The sequence below is a fragment of the Narcine bancroftii genome, chromosome 6, assembly GCF_036971445.1.
Source record: "Narcine bancroftii isolate sNarBan1 chromosome 6, sNarBan1.hap1, whole genome shotgun sequence".
NCBI lineage: Eukaryota > Metazoa > Chordata > Chondrichthyes > Torpediniformes > Narcinidae > Narcine > Narcine bancroftii.
The window spans coordinates 10,316,266-10,325,643 of NC_091474.1; the positions used below are offsets into that span (position 1 = coordinate 10,316,266).

At 43.0% G+C, this 9,378-nt stretch overlaps 1 long non-coding RNA gene across 1 annotated transcript; it reads right to left on the bottom strand.

Annotated features, from left to right (window-relative positions):
* Positions 1–3,275: 3,275 nt before the first annotated feature.
* Positions 3,276–9,065, bottom strand: LOC138737423 (uncharacterized). Its single transcript, XR_011340899.1, has 2 exons — positions 8,633–9,065; positions 3,276–5,763 (listed from the first exon to the last, which is right to left on the bottom strand). It is a non-coding gene; the product is annotated as an uncharacterized lncRNA (long non-coding RNA).
* Between the last annotated feature and the right edge of the window lie 313 nt (positions 9,066–9,378).

Consider the following 9,378-nt stretch of genomic DNA (forward strand, 5'->3'; position numbering starts at 1 on the left):
GCTGCTGGAGCCGGACTGAATAACATTCCCGGCAGAGGGCTCAGGGGTTGTGCAGCTCAGCTGGTGGATGTTCTCACCAACATCTTTAACATCTCTCCGAGAAGTGCCGTGGTCCTTTCATGCTTCAAAGCTGCCACCATTGTCCCCATGCTGGAAGTCGTCTGTGTCCTGCCTCAATGACTATCGCCCTGTCGCACTCACATCCATCATCATGAAGTGCTTTGAGAGGCTCGCCATGGGGCACATTAAGTTCCTGCTGCTCCCGTCACTGGACCCCCTGCAGTTCATATACAGATTCACCCACTCCACAGACGATGCCATCGTCACCACCCTCCATCTAGCCCTCACTCACATGGAAAATAAAGACTCGCATGTTCAAATGCTGTTTATTGACTTCAGTTCAGCATTCAAGACAATCATACCTCAGTATCTGAAAAGGAAGTTGAGATTTCTGCATCTAAATGCCTCCCTCTGCAATTGGATTCTTGACTTTCTACTGGGGAGACTTCAAGCAGTCCATAACAGCACTTCAAAGACCATCACACTGAACATGGGGGCCCCCAGGGCTGTGGGCTTCATCCATTGCTGTTCACTCCGCTGACCCACGACTGTGCAGCTGAACATAACTTGAACCACATCATCGTTCACTAATGAGATGACCATGACGGGCCTTATTAGTGAGAATGAGGAATCAGCGTACAGAGATGAGGTGTAGTCACTAATGGACTGGTGCAGAGCCAACAACCTGTATCTGAACATTAATAAAATTAAAGAGATGGATGTCGACTTCAGGAGGCCTGGGGGGACCATGCTCCACTGACCATTGATGGCTTGACCATTGAGGTAATCAAGGGTATCAAGTTCCTTGAAGTGCACGATAGAGAATCTCACGTGGACCCTTAACACCAGCTCTATAGCAAAGAAAGCCCAGCAGTGCCTCTACTTCCTCCAAAGACTGAAGAAATTTCATCTCCCACCCTCCATCCTCACTACATTCTACAGAAGATATATTGAGAGCATCCTGTGCAACTGCATCACTGCCTGGTTGGAAGCTGTAAAAAGATCACTCCCCACCATGAAGGACTGGACATCTACAACAGTCAATGCAGGTGAAAGGCAATAAACATTGTGAAGGACTCCACACACCCCTCACGTAAACTGTTCTCCCTTTTGCTTTCTGGTAGGAGGTACCATAGCACTTGGGTCCTTGTGTCCAGATTGGGCAACAGTTTTTCCCCCCAAGCCATCAGGCTCCTGAATTCCCAGAACACATGTGGATAATGTGCAGTCAACTTTTATTGCATACATCTTTTAATATTTCAATGTGTTTAACTTCTATTCTAACTTATATTTATGTAAATATGCTCCATGGTCCTGGAGAAATGTTATCTCATCTTTAACGTGCAACATGGTATGAATGATAAATAAAGATAACTTGACCTTCCTAATATCTTGTTGCAGTTGCACATCAACTTCCTGGACACACCACACTTGGGAACTGATCTGCACAAGACTGTAAGAAACTGCAGAGATATGTGAATGGAACACAGACCATCTGTAAAAATTGGTATGAGAAATCGGGACATGCTAAATTTCTTTAAACATCTGAGCAAGCGGAATCAACGGCAAATATATTGGTCACGACTTCTGTATATAGATCTCAGTCCCCTTTGAATGCCAAAATTTCCCAATCCGTTACGGTGCAGAAAAAAATTTCTCTTGTTCAGTTCTGCCTCATCCTCTCTCCTGATAAGAGAGCTACTCCCTCTCTAAGTTGTGACATGGTGTCCAAAATTCCTGCATTCAATGCACGGATCAATGAAGCATGCCAAATGCCTTCTTCACCACCCTGTATACATGTTTTCAGGGAACTATGTGCATGTATCTCTCTTCTACAACACTATCCACAGTCCTACTATTTACTGTGCAAGTCCTACTCCGAAATGTAATACTTCACATTTATCCAAACTAAACTCCATTCTGCCATTCCTGACTCAACTTATTTTCCACTATACCACCAAGTTTAGTTTCATCTGCAAAGTTACTCACAAAACAACCTGTTGATTATCTATTGCTTTCTATGGACGCTGTCTAATCTGTTGAGTTCCATCACCATTTTATGGGTTGCTCCAGTTTTCGAGCATATGCAGTCTCTTTTGTTTATCTTTTTAACCTTGCCACCTACTTCATTCAGACCACATAAATGACAAACAACAGTGGACCCAGCACAAAACTCTCTGGCACGCTATTTGCCACAAACTCTCAAATGCTAGAACAACCCTCTATCACCACCTCGTATCACCTATCACCAAACTAATTTTATATCAAATTGGTCAGCTCACCTTGGATCCTATGCAATTTAGCTTTCCAGAACAGCCTATAATGTGGGTTTCTTGTCAAAGGCATTGTCAAAGTCTACATAGACAATATCTATTGCCTGGTCTTCATCAAGCTTCTTGGTCTCATCTTCAAAACTAAATTCAATTACATTTGCGAGTCACAATTTCCCACAAACTTACTTTTCCTATTCTGTTTCCACATGCTAATAAATCCTGACTCTAGAATCCCCTGCAATAACTTACCCACATATGATGTTAGGCACATAATCTGTAGTTCCCAGAGTTCCCATGGTACCTCTTTAGATACAACTGCCAATCTAAGCAAGCCATAGGTTAAAAAAATGAAAGTCTGCAGACACCGTGGAGAAAGTCAGCAGATCAAACAGTGTACTTACCAATGTTTTTGGCTTGAGTCCTTCATAACCAATGTTTCCCCTCTCTCCTTTCTGTTTGCTTGCCAATTTTCAATCCATGCCAGTATGTTACACCTCGTTCCATATTCTCTGACTTTTTCACCTGACCTTGTCAAAATCTTCTAAAAATCAAAACACAGTGCATTCATGGATTCTCTCAAATCCAGTCTATGAGTTAATATCCTCAAACAGCTCCAAATGAATAGTCAATGGCTTTCTTTTTATAAATCCTTGTGACTTTGCTTAGTGTTATTATTTTCCAGATACTCCTGAAGAACATTCTCAGGCCCGAATTGTCAACTGCCTTTTACTTTCTCTAACGCTTTTATAGAAAGCCTTGCTGACATGCAAAGCCATAAACCTGACTTTTCTTACAAGTTCCAGCTGGGAAATAGGAATAGGAAATACGTAAGTAAGAGGTACAAGTGCCACAAGACTCACGTCACCAGAATCAGGAACAGCTGCTACCCCTCTACCATCAGACACCTCAACAACAAAGTCAATCAGAAACTCACTTAAGGAGTCTTATTTGAGCACTTTATTGATTTTCTTTGCTCTCTCTGTATTGCACACCAGTTCATTTACATTTATTCTCTGTTTACGGTTCTTTTGATTGTTTACTTGTTTATGCTGTGTACAGTTTAGTTTTTGCACTACCAATTGGTGGTAATTCTGCCACACCCACAGGAAGAAGGAATCTCAGTGTTGTATGTATTCTGTACTCTGACAATACATCTGAAAATCTGGAAGTTCAATTTCTTGTTAACTTCAGAGAACATTGATGAGTAAGGTCAATTCGATGTGATCTAGAAAATTTAGGTCAATAGAATTGACCTGAAGGGCAATGGCACCAAAACAGTACCATATAAAAATTCAAATCAGTTGGGAATAAAATCAGATATCATCATTGTATAAAGTTGTCATAATTGTAATTTAAGATTATCCTTCCCTATTAATTTTTCTTAGTATACTATGCATGAAAAATTTGGGTTAAAATACGCAGGAGCTCAGTCATCAGTACAAAAAACTAATGAATGTATAATTACAGTTCATTTTGTACTTTTTGCAAATATGCATTAGCATGCCTCAGTCCGTAGTGTGCCCTTGGATATACTGATCCATTGCTGCCCTCCTAGAGATTCCATTGCAAAAAGTGCAAATGAAGAGGGTTTGCTCTAGAGAAAATAGTCACACCTGCATATTTTTCAAGTCATCTGATTGCACAATTACAACTCAACAAAACAGCATTCTTCGGTCCTTGGTGCAAAACATGCAGACCCTCAACTGGACATAACACCTATTATTATTGGTCATCCTTTGGTTTGAAGAAGACACGTTGTTGTGCAGTTTAGCAGTGGACACGAAGGTGACTTGCAGTCCCAGTCTGGAAGTGCAATGTCTAACACAATGGGGGCACTGGAAGTCTGTTGGTGCATTAACTGTGGCTGCTGCTCTGCGAGGTTGTTCATGGCCTTCCACCAGGTTTTAATCAGCGCCCGTCTTCGACACTGGTGTAGGCTTCATTGCACAAGGCTCACCAACGGGATCCGTCAGCAGCCGCAACTTGTAGTTCTTTTGGCAGCGTGGCACAGTCGTGTAGCATTTCCTTCACAGTGTCTTCATAGCATTTGCGTGGATGACCTTGAGGTCTCCTTCCAGTCTTTGGTTCACTATAGAGCAGCTGACAAGGCATACGGTGGTCGTCCATTCTGATGACATGTCCCACCTACTGCATCTGGACTCTGATGACCAGGGACTCAATGCTGGTGGATTTCGCACGACCAAAGATCTCCAGGTTGGAGACATGGTCTTGCCAATGAATCCAAGGATGGAACAATAGCACATTCTCCAGTTGTTTGACGTGACATCAGTACAGAGTCCAGGTCTCACATCGATATAGGAGAGAAGGAATGACCACAAAACTGTAGACTTTCAGTCTCTCCAGAGCCTGGCTGGCCTTGTTGATCCCACTCAAGATGATGCTCCCCAAGTATTTGAAGCTGTTTACATTTGTCAGCTGGGTGTCGACAACAGTGATTTTTGGTTCTATGATGTTGGTGTTTGGCACGACTGATGGAGTACTTCGGTCTTGTTCAGGTTGATGGTCAGGCCAGAGCATAGCAGCATCTGAGAATTTGTTCAGCATTAACTGTAAATCATTATCTTTGTGTGTCAAGAGCGCAAAGACATCAGCAAAAAGGGTTTATTGAATGACTGTGTAGAGGCATTTTATCCAAGCATTCAAGTGGTGAAGATCAAAGAGAGAGCCATCAAATCGGTACCTGATGTTCACTCCCTCCTTCAGACTTTGGACAGCATGTGACTACATGTATGTGAAGAACAGATTGAACAAGACTGGGGCTAGTTCACCCCATTAGAAATGGCAAAAGCAGCTGATGTGTCACCATTGCAGAGGACCATTCCGTCATGGAGCAGCTGAATCATATATGCAAATTTCCTTGAGCATCTGTGACATCTCAGGATGATCCAGAGAGCCTCCTTATTTACAGTGTCAAATGCCTTTGTCAGGTCAATGAAGACAAAGTAAAGAGGCTTGTTCTGCTCGATGCACTTCACCTGAACTTGTCTTACAGCGAATATCATGTCCACTGTATTCCACTCTGGCTGAAAGCCACACTGTGCTTCCGGGAGATTCCTTTCCGAGACAGTGACGTCTGTTCAGAAGGATGTGGGAGAAAATCTTGGCTACGATGGACAGCAGTGAGATTCCCCTGTAGTTTCTGCAGTTTGATTTGCTTCTCTTATTTTGGTAGAGAGTCATGATGAAAGCATCGTGGAAGTTGTTAGTCATCTCCTCTGTGATCCAGATGTTTTCCAGGATGACTTGGAATGCCTGCCGTGTATTTGGGCTTAGACCTTTGTAGATGTCAGCAGGAATACCATTCTGCCCTGTTGCTTCATTTGAATTCATCTGTGAGATCACTTTATTGTTCTCATCAGTAGAGGGCGACAGGTCTAGGTCATCCAAGACTGGCCTGCTGAGGGATGTGCTGTAAAACATCAGGATCAACTATTGAGGAGGTTGGGAAAGTACAGACGTATCTCTATGCCTCTCTGTTCGACAAGACTTTCCAGTTCCCTACCATTTACTAAGCAAGTCCTGCCCTGGTTTAACTCACCAAATTGCAACACTGCTTACATGTCAGAGTTAAATTCTATCTGCCATTCCTTGGCACATCTTCCCAGTTCATTTAGATCTTGATGTAACTATACACAAGTTTGTTCCCTGTCCACTACCAGATCAATGATGGACTTCAAACTTACTAACCACACCAACTATATGCTCATCGATAATATAGATGATGAACATAGTGGAGCCAGAATAGATCCAAATGGCACACCATTGGTCACAAGCCTCCACTCTGAGAAGCAATCCCCACTACCACTCTTTGACACCAACCAGTCAACCAATCTTTTTATCTAATTGGCCATCCCATCCTGGATCCTACTTGTCCTGACCTTTCAGACTGGCCTATCACGTGGGACTTTGTTAAAAGCCACGCTGAAGTCCAAATAGACAATATCTAGTACCCTGCCAATCCTCTCAACTGTCTCTTCAAAGAACAACCAAACTTGTGAGTCATAATTTCCCATGCACGAAGCCATTCCTTGCCTTTCCAAATGCAGGTGGATCCTGTCTCTCAGTATTGTTCCCAGCAACCTTCCCACCATGGATATTACTGGCTTTGGAGACGGTCCAGAGGAGGTTTACTAGGTTGATCCCTGGGATGAAGGGGTTGACTTATGATGAAAGATTAAATCATCTAGGATTGTATTCGCTCAAGTTCAGAAGAATGAGAGGAGATCTTATAGAAACATAGAGGATTATGAAGGGTATGGATAGGATAGATGTAGGAAGGTTTTTTGAGCTGGCCGGGGAAACTAAAATGAGAGGACACAGTCTCAAGATTCGGGGGAGTAGATTTAGGACACAGATGAGGAAAAATAGTTTTTTTCCCAGAGAGTAGTGAATGTTTGAAATTCTCTAACCAGGGAAGTGGTTGAGGCTGCTTCATTAAACATATTTAAAATTCGGTTAGATAAATTTTTACATGATAGAGGAATTAGGGGATATGGGGAGAAGGCAGGTAGATGGAGTTAGGTCATAAATTAGATCAGCCATGATCGTATTGAATGGCGGAGCAGGCTCGATGGGCCATTTTTTGCCTACTCCTGTTCCTACTTCCTATGTTCCTATGTTCCTCACCGGCCTGTAGTTTCCTGGCTTGTCCTTGCAGTTCTTTTGAAATAAAAGAACAACATTAGTTACTCACTAGTCTTCTAGTACCTCATCCAAAGCTAACGATGATACATATATCTTTTCCAGAGCCTCACCAATTTCTCTTCTCATTTTCCATAATGTCTGTGGATATACTTGCTCAAGCCATAGGGATTTAACAATCATTTTGAGCTATAAGACTGCTGCCTTGTGTACTGTGGCAATGTTTACCTTCTTCTCTAAATTCTCTGAATCATAGATTTGTTTGTCAATTTATGTTAGGGTCATTTCATGATCTCATTACTGCAAGTAGCAAAACACAGAGAAAGCATGTTTGCCAAAATGAGTACAACATTATTTATTTAACAACAAGTAAGTCAGAGAATGCAATTAGTTGCCATGGCATGAACTGAACTTATAAAAGGACAGAAAATTGAGAAAGGGAACTGGGTATACTTCCAAAAAAGCTATGTTTTATTGGATGTGAAATAGGTGAATGAGATGAAATAGATAATTATTTTAGTGTGTAAGTGGTAGGCTGAATGGGTTTCATTTGCCTGTGAAGTCCATGACTTTGCACATCTGTGCTGCTAAGAATGATGATGTGGGCGATAAACTATTTGCTTACTTCTGCAGCTTTGTTCTCCAACCCATTATTGGCATCCAGTCAGGGGACTGAGTTTAAAAAGTAACTTCTTGCAGGTTTTGGTAAGAGGCAGATGTTCTGGAACCAGTGCTTGGAATAACTGCACTCAAAGCAAGTTCCAATAAGTGTTTTGTTTTAATCTCTTCTTACCATTGGTGAGAGTAGATGAGATATTAGTCAGAGCTTAGAAAGGTTTGAATTGATTTAAAAGATTAAAAGCATTGCAGTTGTTCCAATGTAACTGACAGGGTACAAGAAGAACTTCAACCCGAATGGAACAACCTTGAACATTAACATTATTGCTTATGGCAGGGTCAAGAACTAGGGTTGATGGAAAGGGATAATCTGGAGACCAGTGGCATCACTAGGGGTGGTGTCACCCAGTGTGGTAACTCATGGTGTCAACTCCCCCACCATGGACCTCCTCCCCCAACCATGGACCTCCTCCCCCAACCATGGACCTCCTCCCCCAACCATGGACCTCCTCCCCCAACCATGGACCTCCTCCCCCAACCATGGACCTCCTCCCCCAACCATGGACCTCCTCCCCCAACATGGACCTCCTCCCCCAACCATGGACCTCCTCCCCCAACCATGGACCTCCTCCCCAACCATGGACCTCCTCCCCCAACCATGGACCTCCTCCCCCAACCATGGACCTCCTCCCCCAACCATGGACCTCCTCCCCCAACCATGGACCTCCTCCCCCAACCATGGACCTCCTCCCCCAACCATGGACTTCCTCCCCAACCATGGACCTCCTCCCATACCAGACCTTACAGAATCCTTAGTAATTTTTTTTGTGCTAATGTTACTCGTAAATTGAAATTCCCGTCCATCACTGAAAGTAACGGCAATAGTAGTAAGATAAACAACTACCAAAATTAAAATTACACCTTGAAATTACAATACAGTACATTTCCAGTTATAAAAAATTGGTTAACTGAAAAGTTCAATTATCGACCGACACAACAAGTTGAAAAATATTTATCACCTGAAGTGCTCATGTGGGGCTCAGATGTGCTTTTAGCGCCAGTTTGGTAACAACAGAGCTCAGAACCTGCAGGGAAGGCAGATGCTGAATGGCTGGATGCCAGTTCAGAGAAGCAGGCTGGAATCTTTAGCCATCAGTGAGCAACTGGAGGAAATTAGCGGGACAGGCAGTGCATGGGAAGATTGCCTTTGTTTCAGGAAACTCCCTCCCCTCTCTCTTTCCATTTCTTCTTCACCTTCCACTATACTTGGTTCTTTGCTGTCCCGGCATCATCAAAGAGAGCAGGTTCCTGGGCAGGAGAGGGGACCCCTGGCTCCTGGGCAGGATCGGCACTGGTGATGAGGTTGGCGATGGCTGATCTTCCGTTTTCTTCCATTAACTGATTCCAATGTCCTGCTAATGCTACTGGACTTCTTAAAGCCATTATTCAGTTATCTAAAAAATCTAGATAACTGTGTGTGGAGCCTAGAGAAATGGGGGAGATATTGAACAGTTTCTTTTCTTCGGTATTCACTAAGGAGAAGGATATTGGGAGATGTGAGATAAAAAAAGCAAATTGGGTAAATATGGGGAATATAGAGATTACAAAAGGTGTAGTTTTAAGGCTTTTGAAGAATATAAAGGTGGATAAGTCTCCGGGACCAGACGGGATCTTCCCGTTGAGAGAAGTGAAGGAGGAAATAGCAGAGGCTCTGGCGGTAATTTTCCAAATGTCATTAGATATGGGGATAGTGCCGGAGGATTGG